General features: G+C 39.8%; 1 protein-coding gene across 2 annotated transcripts in view; it reads left to right on the top strand.

The window, feature by feature from the left end:
* The window catches only part of LOC112456317, a 220,328-nt gene that overhangs the window by 10,125 nt on the left and 192,855 nt on the right, over positions 1 to 17,348 (top strand). The window lies entirely within an intron of this gene.

Below are 17,348 nucleotides of genomic sequence, written 5' to 3'. Positions count from 1 at the left end.
TTAGCGACCGCTGGAAATCTGAATCTGTCGGCGAGGATTCGGCGTCAGATAGGCGAAGGTATAGCATATCTCGCGCCGATGTAACGTGCGCGGACTGTTGCATCGCGCAACAACGCACGAAAGCGCGCGCGACGCGGTAACTCGCAGGGCCATCATTTACCATCAAACAGACCACGCATGGAATAATATACAACGTGCCAGTCTTGCTCGCGCGGTATCAGGCAATAATTCCTGCCCAGGTATCTGCATAATATACAGTCGACGGCGCGAGATTCCCTCCATACAAACGTTTACGTTTCGGATACGTTCTCGGCGGACGTGCGCGCGACCATTTCGCTCGCTGCGAGAGATCTGTTCGAGCGATTCCGCTGATATAAATCACTGTCTGCTTCGGCAAAATTTAGATCTTCGTCGTAGGAACGCAGTGAGAATCCATTGGGAGCTCGCGCGTGTCAAGAAGAATCATTGGATGTCCGCCGAGAGGCGGAGCCCTTCGATAAATTCATGAATGACGTATAGAAGTTTTGAGCTTCCGCAAATTGGAATTCGGCATTTAGATCAGTAAAAGGTAAAAATAATATTGCAAACTTTGGCCGGGATATCGCTCGTTACATTTCCGGTCATAATTTCCAACTGATTGATTGTTGCGGTGAAGCTGCGCGAGCGAAACCGATATATAGTACGTATCGAATCGCGTCGAACGAATTAATGGCGCGGTGCGCATTTTCTTAAATATAATACGACCGCGAGGATGCTGCGGGACGCGTCGCGAGATAATGAATTCCGCGAATGACATTTGGAAGTCATAAAAGATTTATGATATGCCACACAGTTGTTGTACGCGGAGGGCACGCGTAATTCCGCAGCAGCCGACGTGTCGCCGGCGTGACACATCATGTAAATGAAACATGTCACACGTATGTGTATATATACGCGTCGGAATAATGCAGGTCGCTCAGAGCGCGACTCAATGCAAATCGCGGCTCATGAGCGCTCGCTTCAACGAGCGATCGATCTAAGCCTTTGCGCGGCTGTTGCGAATAAGACCCGGTGAGCCTTTTATCCGGGACATGCTTCCAAACAACGTGCGATTACTCTTGCTCCTTTTTCTACATTTTCGGCCGATATTGTGCAACACGTGATACGTGCGATCCTTAATGGATTGTAATTTATACTCGCGGAGTAACGTGAAACTTTTCATGCGAAATAACGCGAAAGTTTTCTGCCGGTTTCGAGGACTAACGATATTTAGTGGCAGTAAATCTTTCGAATCGCTTCATTCTGTCCGTTGCAAGAACATTGACTTGCGTCCATTGACTTTTATTGGCGAATATGGATGTTTTACGGCGCCACGTGAGATTTTAATCGACCGCGCTATTTCGATTTGTATTCGCTCCATTCCAATCTATTGCGATTCTATCGCATATTCAACGACCAAATGTATTGCTATACAGATTCGTCATAATTTTGAGGATAACTTATGTTTTATTGCTTTACGTTACTTTTATATTTCTGTTAAAACAAAAATCGTCTCTTATTAATAAATTTGCCAATAAATAATCGGAATAGATGTCTCATTAGTATTAAATTTTATAATTAGTAATCTTAGCAGTTATAAATGACTTTTAAATGGAGAACGATATGTTTAAAAGTTTCTCTGATTTCAATATTACCGCGCCTTTTCAGATGTATTTTACCAGCATCTCCATCCTTATTAACTCCGCCGTTAATCAGTACAGGAAAATTAAGTACCGTTCTCAATTTCAGCCTGAGAGAAATAAGCTCACCGCGTCTGAAGAAGGGCTCTCCACGCGACATGCTAGTTGATTTTAATGCGCCGTAAGTGTAATCGCGACGTGTTAATCCAGCAAAGAGATCGGCGTACAGACGGAACGAACGCCGACAACGTCTCGCGAGGGAATAAGACGCGCACAAAATTGGCCTGATTAGATTTAATAAGCCCGTCGGGATTTCTGCGCGATGCCGCGTCTGGTAATTTGCGAGGCCGTGGGATTTTAGGAGCGCCTAGTTTGAGACGCAGATGTGATTACCATGTTGGCATCAGAGTCAAGTTCACGATATACCTATACAAATATTGTTCGATCGTAATCACGTTTCGCGTTTCAACGATATCTATTATACGAATAATTAAGCCGAATAATAATAATTAAGATTGCAACATTTTTTAACTGGTTGTGTACTTACAAAAATTACTTTACTTCTGTCATTAAATTTTTTAAAGAAATTTTATCTTTTGGTGCTATTGATTGACGTAACAATTTATTGTTGATGAACGATCCGATTAATGAACGCCATTAGATTTGAAGAAATATTAGGCAGCCGCTATCAAAGTTAATATAGCCGAGTGGACACTAATATTACGCTTCTCTAAAATAGCTCTGATAAGTAGAAAGTTGTTACGAACGTTAAACCGTAGCATGAAGTCGGCAGTACTTGTAATACGCGATTGTTTGTATTGTTTATAACTCACGATATTAGTGCATCTATACGCGACCCTCATTTTTTATACTTTGCCGCACTTTACAAATATTACGGAATGTTCATCTTGCTCGCACGTTTACAACTTCTGCCTTTTTACATAGGCGGTTTACATATTGGGATCCTTCCATTTAATATTATCGACTGTACGATATTCCAATATATTAACTTTTTATTAATATTTTCACACGTGTATAAGCACGAGTCTGCAACATTAAAATGTCGGTACATTACGATTACATATCGTAAATTTTTGTCTTTCGTACAATTTTTATTCGCTCAGAGGTTAATCAATATGTTTTTCGCCAAAGTATTTTGCGCAATCAATTTTAATATTTTATCTTAACATCACGCTGTCAAAGGGACGACGGGTTAAATAAATACACTCACAAAATATCCATTTTATATGTTAATCAGATTTTCAGCATACTATATTTATGCTTGTTGAAATGTGCATATTAGCGTTTCGAATCGATCTCGCGTGAGGAACATGTTTCATACATTTCGAGCTCCTCTTTTTCTGGAGTTGTCATTACGTTAAATTTGACATGTTACTACTCTGAAAGTTAAATCCCGCTCTTAATCGATTGTGATCGACAGCTCGTAAATATGAAATGAATTCGGCACGTCAAAAGAGACATTTCGTTAAATTCTCTCTGACACAAAATACATACATATTCGACAAACATAAAATACACGTAGCGACTGACGAATGACGAAAGGAATACTTTGACGTGCCTGACAAGTATGACATTAATGACGATCGAAGGCTGATACGTTGATCATGATGAGAATACGCTCGCAGGTACATACAAAAGGCCTTCTTATAGTTCGCGTATATAGCGTGAATGATGGATGTCCATGCTTCGCATAAAAGTTGTTCGTATATTTGCGCGTAGCGTCAGACGTGGAAAAAGTATTTCTATGTGTCGTGTGCCCATTGAAGAGGCGAGAATAAATTATACGTAGGCAGCATATCTACCTTTCCGGAGTGATAAAGTTGAATGCTTGAACTAGATATTGAAGACTGTCTTGTAAGGATAACACAATCTTTAATATGTATCTTAATATAGGTATATCAATAGGAGCAATTAACAGATAATACACATATCAAAGAAATATATTTGTAAGTAAAACCTCTACAATAAGATATTATTGTGATAACTATAATATAAATTGCAGTCGGAAAAACTCGCTTTGAGATATTTGCGAACACTGGATTGCATGAACCAGATTGCATAATTAGATATATTTTTATAGAAATTGAAAGTAAATGTACTGATCCCGCCGCTTTAACGATAAGAAGGTTTAATTGGCAAGCCAATTATGAGGGAACAACTCGCATAAAGGAAAAGCTGGCTCTATTTTTTGGATTTTTTCCTAGATAAACTTTTCTTCGTCGTAATGTTGCTTACATCACAAGCATTTGTTTAATTTTTATAACATAAAAAAATTCAATTTCTTGCTCCGTTTCATAGCATACGAATGAATTAGGTTGTAGGCAAAATACAAAATTTAATTAATATCACATAATTAATAGTTTAACCGTATTGATATAAAGTTAAATAAATAATATTTAGTATAAAGCAACGCGTCTATATAAAATGTTAGTTTTACATGGACGAGAAACGCATAATAAATGCACACACATACGTTTTTGCAATCTAGCAATTACATTAACGTTATCTGGCGGTAAGACACAAAGAACTGGTGAGGCAAATGTATAAAAGGGAACTGAGAGAGGGTACGCTAACAAGGTTGGCTAATGGAAGCCAAAAAAGTTTGGGGTTCAAATTCGTTTCGCCCCTCCTCGACTGAACATGCAGACAACAAAGAGCCATCGGGCCTCGTCGAGCCACACGTTTTTCGCCCCCCTCCATTAAATTCCCGAATCCCTTCAAGGGACAGACGTGGAAACTTGAGAATAGAAGTTCGAAAGCCCGGAACGAAGACTCAATTAGGACTTTTGTATCCACGACAGCTGAAAACGACGTTTACGGAAAGGTGTGATGATCGGGTTTGGTGTCACATGCTTATGAGGCACGCTCGATCGATTCCGCACGAATGCACGTTTCCGTGACGTAAATTGAAGTTATTTAAGTTGTTGATGGTTATCGTCGTCGGCGTGTAACAACTAAATTTACGTGAAAAAATGAAATCAAAGTGAAAAGCTGAAAAATGCATCTCATTTCGGGCCGTATGCGACATTACACAAACACGATGTAACGGATGCGCTCTCATACACGCAGTTGCGCGAAATTCATGTTATTCGTACGCGACGTTAATGAAATGTATGTTAACACGCCACGCATTCCCCCAACAATATTAAACAATAATATTAAAAATACGTACGAACTGTGGAACTGAATAGTCAAGCTGTATCCCGCGGTTTTACGTCCACTGCCAATACGAAAACTCTACTTGGCAGTTTTCGAAATCTGCTCACGAACTCGTTATCGAGCCGTTCCATTACCAAATTACAAACTGGCCGCGCTATTAGCGTCAGCGCCGGCTCGATAAATCCACTGCGAGCCAATTTGCCAAATTGTTTATCGGACGCTCCCGTCTCTGTTAGTGAACTGTGCATTTTTCACGGTTCCCGCTTCTTCGAAACACACACGAGATTTTTACGAGTGTCTCGTTAGCGTATCATTTTCAGCTTGATCAACGATATGCAATCGATTTTTTAAACACAGCGAAATTGATCGCGTCGCCTGCAGCTGCATTGTTGCCGTCAAACAAAGCTTTTACGATATTATTTTACACGATGCGCGTCCGTGTAACATGATTCTATACAGTAAGAGATATCAGTTTGAAAACGTTGAAATCCAACTGTTTTTCTCGTTCGATAGTCGGATATCGCTAATTTATTGGAATTCAATTAGCTTGCCCGAGGGCCACTTATTTTCTAAGCCCTTTTCCTCCACCCACCGTATATTATTCATTTCAACAATTCAATAAGCAGTGTATTGGATATTCTCCAAAAGAAAAAATAATACACACGCTCATAGATGTGCCGCGTATTCAAGAGAGCCGATCGATAACTTCAACCACGAATATGACGTTTCTAAGGACAATCTAAGGGTCGGCCGACCCCTTCGCTCTTCATAATCGCCGAGTGCATTTACATGTTTTAGCGATCCAGATTTGTTTCAAGTACCGGGGACATCGAGTCTCTCGGACGCAATTTGTCCGGTGAGTCTTTCAACATGTCGCAACATATCGCGCAACGCGACGTGCTTAACAGATTGTGACGAAAGCTTTCGCAGGAAATGCGGAATTATAGCGGCTGAACAGCGTGGACGTGACATCACTAAAGGTCCCTGTTTGTCGCGCGTTTGAGAGTAGTATAGATCGATAACGCGCGAGCCGTTCGCGTTGGATGTGACAACGCGTTTGTGCGGATCATTGGCGAAATGGCGGGCCACCTTTCCCGAGACACGACAGGGCAACCGCCTCAGAAACGGCAAGCGGTTTATGGACGGTGGGACAGGGTGCCGATCCGATCCGACGGAGGTTCGGTCGCGACGTATCGGATACTTGGCCGGTCGTTTATCTCGGCTCATAAACGCACGATCTCACGGGCAATTTCGCAAATTGGAAACCCAGCCACGATCGCACGAACCCAAAACCATTTCGACCCTCTGTAACGAAACTTGCGGCCCTCATCGCCGACAGCGCGAACGGCGATGTCGGTCCGTGCAATCCTGCACGCCGCTGTTCTAAATGACCAGAGAACCTGGCGAAAAAGACGAGTCGGGAAAGAGGATTACTCGTGTTCTAAATTGACTCCGGACATCGGAACGAGAGACATTTCATTTTTTTTTCTTCTCTGCTATAAGTACCGACAAAGAAATGTACTGAGAATCATTAGATCATAGACAAATCGAAATTAATTTTATCACGGATGAAATCGTATAATATACAGTTTTTATTGCTTGAAAAGGGTATTTCAGAAAAATTAATAGTAATATTACGTTCTTTTCTCTCGAATTTAGGGAGGATTTTTACACAGAGGAGAAAATGTATCAGTTTATTACAAAATCAATTCGTTCCCAAGAATAACGTGGTATTTTGTAATAAGTCAGTAAAATTTGAAAGTTCTACCAATTATGTCATTCATCTTCTCTCTCTTCTAATTCCTTTGTCATTACATTAAAATCTCCCAAGCGTATCAGAGAGCAGACAGTTTGATATTCTCTGACAGTAGATTTTCCTATCTCGCAAAACTGTAACAATAAGCACGCCATCACGTAATAAGTCTCACAACTTCTCGACAATAGCATTATTCTACTACTTACAGTACTTACAAAATGTATTTCACTGTTTACACGTTTCATGCTGTTTCATAAGATTTTAGCTACCTCGAGTAAAGTACGCTCAGTGATCAACTTTAACGCCGCTGTTTCCACGAATGCAACATTTTGTGTTTTGAACATCTTAAGCCGACAAAGCGTCAATTGATTCAGATTCTTTTTCGGCATTATAACCATCGTGACGACAACGTGAAACTACGTGATGATATTGGCGATGTTGATTAAATCGCAATAAAAATTCTATCACGCACGACGCAAAACAAAAAGCGGTTTGCACTTTTTTCCCCGCTTTTTACGCATGGAAAAATTAAATCTACCTTGATGTAAAAAAAAAATAAATAGAACATTTTATCGTTATCCGATAGATAAAGTCGATTCAACCGCGCGAGTTATGGGCCACGTTTTTTTTTCTTTTTTGGATAAAATGACGCAAACCCCATTTTCTATAGTACGCACATAAAAACATATTGAAAACTACATATTTTCGAAAAACAGAAATTTTGTGTTTTTTTCTCACATTTATCGAACCTATATTAACGTTCTGATAATACTGTAGTGTATATATGCGATATATTTTAAATTGTTTAAAGAATTTGTATACCACATTGTTGAAAAATTATAATTTAAAACATTAATCATTTATCTAACATTTGCATTAATAACAACATATAGTTAAAACATATTTGCAATAAAATTAAATTAATGAAATATTTAAAATACGATAACGGTACACTTGAATCCATTAGACGTGCTTTTACGCACTGGTTCTATTTAATTCGTTAAAGGAAAAAATTGCGGCACGATGGCGAGGTGAAGGATTTAATACATATCTGTCAAATCTGATTCGTTGAATTATTTCAAGCTCTGTCGCTGCAACGTGATATTTCACAAGCTGCCATCCATCTGCACGGCTTAGGATTCACCAACAGAGACCTACGATAGATGATGTAAAACTGTCATGTCGCGTCGTAATCCTCCTCGGGGAGATACGGTTTATTGAAATATTCATAATCATTTTTTTTTTTACGTCCCCAGGGGCGAGACGCCGTAATTTCGCGTTTATCCCTCGCAGACGCGTTTACTCCTTCGTCCCCGAAGCACGATAACAATGCGAATCACCCTGAGCCACGAATTCACCCTCCAACAAATCGAGTTACGCTAATACAACTCCGATACCTATATATTTTGTCAAATTTTTATTAAGTTCGCATAATTTTATTGACTGAAATAAACTGAACGCGATAATATTAGCATTTGTGATGATAGACTTAAACTTTTATTGGGTCTTTTATTACTTTTTTTTCCGCAAAACTTGTCAGGATCAATGATTGCAACCAGATTAACTCACTCGTTTGTCTTACGCCACGTTAGAATTTTCAGCATTCAAGTCGTAAGACGTATTTTACGTTTTGGCGCTTAAAACATCTCGCGCTCTTGGCCGGCGCGGCGCGACGTCATTGTCTTTCTAACAAGCGAAGTCGTATTTCCACCATTCGTTCCAGTCGCAGAATACGGTCGTTCGGCGTCATTTCGCGGCAGGTCCTTTATAATTTATCGGGAGGATACGCGTCGTTTCAGCGCACTTGGCCGTTGTTCCTGGGCCCCCGGTCGTCGATCGATACCGGTTGGCGTACACACGCGCAAGAAATTAATTTCGTATGCACCCTTCCGCGTGAACTGGGATAACGAGCAAGTCGCAGAAGCCATCGCGAGACCACCATTATGTGCATGAGGCTGCATTTTCTAAGTGATTCAATTCACGTGCGATTGACCGAGTCGCGGTAGATTTCGGTCAACGCGATTTATCGGTTCTATTAAAATAAAAATAATCACCGTTTTACTCGAAGTAATCCTGTTCTCATTTTTTTCAATTTTTAAAAAAATATATTTTATTCCTACAGAAATTTATGCATAGATCTTTTTGTTAGAGTTTCATTGTATGAATATTATATCGTATTTTATACTAACAAGTGCGATCGCACGGTAATTTGACGCTTTGAAGTTAAGAATTTTATTACTTTTCCAATTTCTTTATTTTGATGTTAACAATCACGTTGCTGCCAGATAGCCGGAGAATCTATATAAATGATTATAGTCGAAGGAATTCGGATTATTTTACTTCTTCCGAGTTGAGTGTGCCATCGGAGATTGTTAAGACCTGTTTCTCTACTTCCTGTCGCACTCATCTTAAATATCGGATTACCCGTTCTTTTATAAGCAAGCAAAGAAAGAAAAAGGAAGTAGAGAATACAGAGCGGGGAATACGAACTACTGGAATTTGTTTGCGCAATCTGTAAGCAAATCCGTTTCGATTTGAGGCGCTAATACCACGCCCGGGAATAAAATTGCGCTTTGTTCCGAGAATTCAGGATTTCGCGCTTTAGCATTGTTTAACATGTATACGACGAATAAGATAAATGAATGATATGAACGTCTGGCTTACGTTAGACGATCTATAGTTTGAGTATTCAGAATAGAATTTTATTTATAATTTTATAAATATTGGAGTAAAGTTCTGAAAACGGTTTACCTCCGATTTCAATAAAACTTTATAAAAAGCTTCATTTTGGGCTAAAATGAAACTAATGAAAGCCCTTAAACCGAATTTTGGCGATTCGTATAAAAAAGCCATTTTTGAAGCTAAAATAGTAAAAAAGAATGATGAGTGTGGTAATTATTTAGTTTAGGGAACAACCTCCAGACTTTGACCTTGACATATATTTTATCTTAAAAAATGGCTTTATCATAGAAGTCGCCAAAATTCCTTTTTAAAGGCTTTCATTTTAATCTGATAATGAAATAAAGCTTTTTACAAAGTTTTATCGAAATCAGAGGTGGTTAGGAACTCCACCCAAATATTGTTTTATAATGTATGTGTATATAAAACATACAATAATATAAAATTTATTTTACATATTAATAATTATATAATATTTTAATATTAATAATTCTGTAGTGCGCGTCGTGCGTCATTACCGACGGCGTCGAGTCATATTCCTCACCCCTCTGAATTTGCAGCGGAACCGAACCGAGTCCGCGCCAGTTTCACGTTTCCTAGTGACGACGCGTTACGGGTTATACGGTCGGCGAGTCGCGTCGTCGCCTCGTTCGTTCGATTTTCGTTGAATTTTGCGCGATTTGCGGCTTGACGGAAGCGTCACGCGGAAGATTGTTTAGTATTCGTCTAACAGATAATTACGCGGAGATATCGGAGCGCTTCGACGCGTCGGTATCGCGTCGTTAATGCGGCTTAATCCATTCGCACGGTGGGTCGCCCGGTTTCGGTCGGTGACGTCACGGCTGTTCCGACGCGTCTATGGCGCCGTCATATTCGTTACCTGCCTCCCGTCTACGATTCTCTTTGCCAACTTTGGAATGATCGATAGACGAGCAGATGATTCATCGGCTCATAGAAGCCTCGACGACGGCGACGTTCGCGGCCCACCCCGTTGCGGTAAGTCTGCCCTACTTTACTCGGCGATTCTACCTTACGAGAAATTGCTGTTGACTCTCAGAGGAGTGGAGGGGAAACGCGAATTAAGGTTGTTTTTGATGTGCAGCGATTTTCTTCCGAGACGAATCTCCAGCGGATAATTTGTCCGCATTCGGAGAAAAAAAAGTATCAAAAACAAAAAAATTGAAGAGAAATAACGCATCGACCATGGGTCTGTTTTTTATTGCTGAACTGGCTGCACTAGTTCAGAGTTTATCTTTTTTACTGCATATTTTGGAAGGAAAAAGATAAACTCTGAACTAGTGCAGCTAATTCAGCAATAGAAAACAGACCCTATGTATCGTAAAGTATGAATGCAAAAGAAACATGTTGCACAAACTAAGGAAGCATAATTAATTATTTGTATCAAATATGATATAGGATGGAATATGAGAAAATAATAATTTAGAATTGCAACATTTTTTAATGCTCGTTTATTGGCCTTGTTTTTTTCTACTTAATTTTCAATTTAGAATTGTTTTGTATGCTAAACCAACAAATGTATTATTGATACAAACAGAGTGTTATAACGAGTCATTATGTATGTCTACCAATAAGTCGAAAAAATATAATTTTTATAATAAGTCCATACAATTATATACTTTAGTTATGCCGCTATTTTACTATTTAACAGTAGTTTATATATTTATTTTTGTCTACATCTCGAAAGAACATAATTTTTATAACAAATCTATAAAATAACTATTATAGTTATTTCACTTTTTTACTCGCTTTTTTATTATAATTCAATAGTTATATAGTTAGTACTTTTTAATAGTTATATACAATTAATGCAATAATTAATAATAAGTGAAACTGGACCGATTTGATTCTCAATTAAGTAAAGAGAAGTGTCTCCGGTCGGGCTGGATCATGGTAGCCTAATAATAATTATTATTATTTGCACTAAAATATTATAATATTATTAGGCTACCATGATCCAATCCGACCGGAGATTGCACTTCTCTCTATTTAATTAATGTATCTAATAATATTAATATTCAACATCATGTATATTTCCATGATTATGTTTTGATAGTTTTCGTTATATTAGTTATTGCCATTATATATGTATATATACTATCTTTTGATAGTACTATTTTCGTTCTTATGACTTTGTAAAACTAGTTGCGAGTACTCAAATTTCAAAGGCATTACATTATAATTGCCGAAGCTATTTTGTTTTTTCTGAATGTGGATAAAAGCAGTGTTAAATGGCATAGTACATCTAATTTTTCGCACGTAGCACAGATTACGAGAAACAGCATTCTTTTGTTGAGGAAATGTACGCAAAAAAGAAAAAGATTATTCAAGAGCATTCTTGAGCAAATAGCTTTTGATCAGTCGGTTAAGTTTGCATGTAAACTATTTTAAACGACTTTTAAACTGCTTCGGGATGGCAGCATTATTATATCCTCGAGAAATGATTCCGAATATCGCGGGGGCGGTATATGACTGCTAAGTCGCAACCGCAACGGAGGCCATATCGAGACAGCGTGCCGGTAGCACGGACGATGATGGATGAACACGTAGAATAGAAAATCTTGGCTGCGAGCGCAGCGTACGGTAGCGTGATATTACGTAGAAGGAGTGAGAGAGGGAGGGGGGGAAGCAAAAATGACGGGGGCATGAATTATTACTACGCACGCCGGGGCTCTCATATTTCCCGACGTTGCCGCTATGCCGCAAAACTAAGTAATCGTATATCGTCGGCTTCGACATTTTTTACATTTACTTTGGGAACGTTGATAAAATCCTGTTAAAAGCGGCCCGCGACGTCGCTTTAGACTAGACGGTGAAAAATTTCAGAGCAGAGATACACGACTCGCGTATAGTCAGAATTTGTCTTTCCAAGTAAAAAATGCGCGTGGCTCTCTGTTCACACATACGCAGACCTCGAGATTTATTTTTATTTTAAAAAATACTGGTAAAACGTTAAACGACACTCGCTAATCAATTGTTCAGCACACCGTTAAATTTCTAGTATCAAATTATACTCAATTTTAGTCATTTTTAAAACCATTCCGATAGGTCGCTACTGTTCCTATTCAATATATCGTTAATTTAACTAAACGCAGTTAAAATAATACTGTCTTGTGTTAAAATAATAAATTTCGACACGCATGGTTAAAAATAACAAAATGTCATGTAACTCAACTGATAACTACTGGTAACTACTGGTTTAAATTTCGTTTTTTAATATTTAACAATGCAGTGTTTCTAATAAGTGCTCCAGCTTTAATTCGATAGTTACGAATCTTGCGTATCAATATTTGTTATTATTATCCAAGTTTCCTTTTTCGCGAACGACGGTAGACGTCGTGACGTCGACAAGGCGACATTCGCGTTTGACTTTTTAATGTCACAATCGCGTTAGAGTCGTAGATCGTAAAAGGCGCCTCGTCGTCGGATTAACAACGAAAGGGAAGAGCGTCAGCACCACTTGGCGGAGACACAAAAGTAGGCGATGAAACGCGCATCCGCGCGCGCACGTGCACCGCGAGTTAATTAATCATATCGCGTTATTTGGCCACCGACGATGTTAAACTCTTTAATTCGTTACCGTCGCTCTAGCGAGCGAGGCGAGACAGGGTGCGGCCTGAAATTTTCATTAATTAGTCACCGACACCGAGCCGCGCAACAGGGGACGCGCGCATTCGATTAAAAAATTTTTTTTTCTCAGCGTTTTGATCCGCTTAGTGTCGACACGCACGCACACAGACGCGTACATACGCGCACACATTTCACACCCGCAAAATCCTTTTCCCGGCGCGGCGCCGCCACTGCCGCGCGATTAAAGTATTAAATATTTAATAAGAGCGCGATGCGTCACCGAGCCAGCGATCTGCATGACACGTAGGTAAATATTAATAAACGTCGCATTGTCCACGTTGTTCGTATACGTTAATATCCGAGCGTGTGTCTCGTCATGCTCATGTTATCCAAACAATAGCTTTTAGATCACGTGCATACACACGATAGAATGTACTTCTTAATCCACGTGTTGCAGTCACGTATTATTTTTTTCATATTATTATATTATAATATAGTATAGCTGGACAATGCAGCAAGGATGTACGATATACATATGTAAATACGCTTCTGAACTAAATTAAACTTTTCACAATGTAACCAGATAAGGGAGGCTTTTTGAAGCATTATAAGAATATATAATTAGTTTTCATAATATTATTGAAAAATCAACGCACACGCACACACGTACATATAATATTATTTCTCGACTGCAGTAAACGGAAGTTAAATTATACTTAATGAATATATATATTGCGAAGCCTGTTATTAGTCGAGATAACATGCATGCGCTTTTCTGCATATTTTGATACGATATATTAAATGCATTTCTGCCATGTGTGTGAACATGCTTGCTCGCATATCGATGTTAATTTCTCTAATTAATAATCTTATCTTGCTGCTTAATTTGCTTGATCGATCGCGACCTACATGCTGACGATTAACACTCGAATCTCGCTGCTTATTATCTTGCTACATCGTACAAAACAGTGTATTAAAGCACACGCGACTGTTACCTGGAACAATAGCCGAACACGTAATCGCGAACCGCTTATTCATAGCAGTTACTCACATGCGTGAGTCACGAATAGAAGCGTGCAATGTGTATTCGATTTCGTCCAGTTACTGAACTTTTTACCCGATTCTTTACTGAATTCTATAAAATTTTTAAATATTCTCGTATGTAACGTACCTCTAATCGGTTTTTTATTATCTCCATTCTCACAATATTTAAGAAGTTTCGAGCGCAAGTAAGTCTGCTTCGAAATGAAGAAGAGTTCTGCTATTAACTAACTATAATCTATTCGCTACGTCTTCATGTGTGCGCAGTTTCAATATAGCCTCGATCTCAAATAACCCCGTAATTAGGCGCCAAAGTAAATGTTTGCGCGAGAAATTCCGTCGTGCTTTCATATAACGTCTTAAATATGGGCTACGGCTATCTGATCTTTTGGTTCTTCATCTTTCGCAGTTCCCGACCTTCTAAAAATAATAAAGCTGCCAGGCATTAAACTCCGTTGGCCGAGCGATGATATGCGGCGTAATGATAAATTAATCGCGCGACGATTAATTAAAACGTATTAGAAAGCCGTGGTGCGCGTCCCGCGGGAGCGTCACGTGACGCGGAAGAGAATGCGATTCATCACTTTTTACGTCATTGCCTCGCGTCGATGATAATAAATCCTTGTCGTGCCAGCAGTCTTGGGGTCAAGCCTAGAAAACTATGACACCGCTGCACGCACGCGTGACGAGGTCATCGTCGTTAGTTCCCGGTTTCGCCGATGCCATTTGCGCGTTGCTTTTCCGAAGCAGAATTATCACACCATTTTCCGCCTTACGTCGAGAAAGCTATGCTAAATAATGATCTACGACGTCTTACACCTACCGCGTGGACCGTGAATATAGCGGTGCTGTATAGCGAGTATGTCAGTCGCAAAGCCCGTTTGCCGCAAAACGGCGGCCGTCGTCGTCCGTAATAATTATTGCAGTGGCCGGCGCGCGCGATTACGTACCCGTTTACAAGGAGTGTTTTATGCCCGGCCCGTAAATTCCCGCGGAACACAGCGCACCGAATCACGAACATCGGAATTCGTTTTAGTCGCCGGAGATAAATTGCGCGTGGTAAAATTATTTTTGCCACTCAAAAATCACATAAGACACACACGATCATCCGTAATTGCTTCAGGTATATTGGATCGCTCGCTAAATTATCGTCGATGCGGTTTACGGAGTCTATATAATTATGGATGGTATAGGTATATACATATATATGTACATTTTTTACATCGCTTCCTGAGCAACTCATGGATCATTTGCACGGTAGATCCTTCCGCGCGTTAATTGTCTCGATTATTTTCATCTGGATTTGCTGAAAAATTCTGCCCTCGAAAGAGAATTAACGACCGCGTCGGAATCGCTGACTGCAGTGTTGCTCGATAACGCTCGGCGAAGATTCGATTTGCATCGATTGCCGGTCGAACGCGATCGGTGCCCCCGTGGACGAAGGCAGAGAGAAAGCTCTGCATTGATTTTCTGCGCCATTTGAAAAAGCTAGCCCATACTTCTTGACGGTGTCTCCCGGAGCGAGTGTAATTTAATTTTAACGCCCGCCCGCGCGGCCCGCGTGGTCGGCGCGGGCGGCGCACAGGTATCGCGGGCACCACGATCGATTGCGACCGGTATCGCGTCCGCCAACGGTATATTATTCACGGGACAGACAACGGAAGTTTATAGTTGACCGTCGCGACATTTTATTTCCAATAAAACTCGTTTATCGGCGCACCGATACTTTTCGCACTCGTTTACCCGATAGGGACCGGTAAGTGCGCGGTGGGATGAATGGGATTTGACAATCGCGGTTCTGGTGTCCCGATAATCGTCCTCGATCATAAAAGACCGTGATTCTCTCCTTCCTGTCGCAAGTACCATTACATTCAATCGCGGATATTCGTACGCGAGTAAAATAGCGATTTTACGATGCGTACAACGCGACGTGTAAACGATATTTTACACGCGATAAATGAAGGGCTTCACGTAAATGAAGCTTTAGCGATGCAAATAAACGATAAAACTTTATTCTCTATTTTGTCGCGAGCGTACAAATGTATTTGCGTACACGCGTAATACGAGTGGATTCCCATTGAAACAAAAAAGGAAAAAAATTAAAAATAAAAAAAAATAGAAATTACACAGGATCAATCTATATAGACGCGGAAGATCTGGTGAAAGCATCGCGATTAAATTACGTCCGATAAGCCGCACGACCTCGTTTATAGCACGAGAGATGTGCACACGCGGTTGTTATAGGTCGAAATTAAAATTAACCCCCTTGCTAGTATCACTCGCTAAACGTATGCCACAATTGGACGCGACAGCACGTACGATCGCATGTATTCCCGTAGATCGGGGTCGATTCTATTGCACTCATGAGAATATTTATATGTACAATTCGCTACCACGAACGCTGCAAGAATAATCACCAGGGTGCATGCTCGCGCGTGCACACACACACACACACACGCACTATATGCGATAACTGCACGCATTTATTTATCGCTCGGTAGAACACGATCGATATAAACTCGATCTTCGCACGGCCTATAGATGACCCGATTTTCACGAGGCTCTCGACACCGCTGTGTAATCTGGATAATTGGTTGCTAACCGCCGAGATGTGTATTTAATCGAAAAAGTAGCGCGATAACCGGATATATATTTGCAGAAAGGCTTTTATTCACATTTCGGGATATATATTTTGATAAATGAGCGGGGAAGCTTAAAAAAGATATTAATAATAGTTAACGTTTATAAACCGCAAACAGAATTTGAGTAAAATGGAACAATATTCTATACTTTAAAAAAATATATATTTTTGTTTTCGATATTGCCGTTGTATGAATCTCGCTCGGCGAGAGGATTATTTTAATAGTTAAAAGGATTATTATAAATCCGCGGACGAGACTTTTTGTAATCTTTTAGAACATACGAATTTGATAGTAAACTGGTTGGACAACGTTGGAAATATTTGCTTTACAATGAAGTTTGCATAAACGACGTTCTTTCGACGATTCATTACGTTATATAATGTATATTAAATTCAATATTCACGATGCTATAACGCCAGTTTTATAATCTACTCTTGCTATAGATTACCATGTTTATTAGCGATAATATAGTGAGCTTGACAATTGATTATTGACATTTATGTGTTTACGTACGATGCTTTAGCGGCGACTAGCATGATTGTCCAGCCGGATATTCCTTTACTGTTCGAATCGAACTTCGACAATTACAGCGTCCGTTCCATGATTGCCTAACCGAAACGGCTGGTATCATCCAAATTGCATCTCCAAATCTCTCGGACAATTTCTGCTACAAATCAGTGAAAATAATTTCGCTGCGCCGGCACTCCTTGAATAACAATTGTGAACGGAAACTGTAATTGATTAGTTTGCTGTTCGTGCACATATTGAATAACATGGTATAGAGTAAAATGCCATAAGCAACAG

This window comes from Temnothorax curvispinosus, unplaced genomic scaffold (assembly GCF_003070985.1).
Source record: "Temnothorax curvispinosus isolate PA1 unplaced genomic scaffold, ASM307098v1 QBEX01006738.1, whole genome shotgun sequence".
Lineage (NCBI taxonomy): Eukaryota > Metazoa > Arthropoda > Insecta > Hymenoptera > Formicidae > Temnothorax > Temnothorax curvispinosus.
Note: the sequence above shows the minus strand (reverse complement) of the source record. Positions and strands in the feature narration are given on the sequence as shown.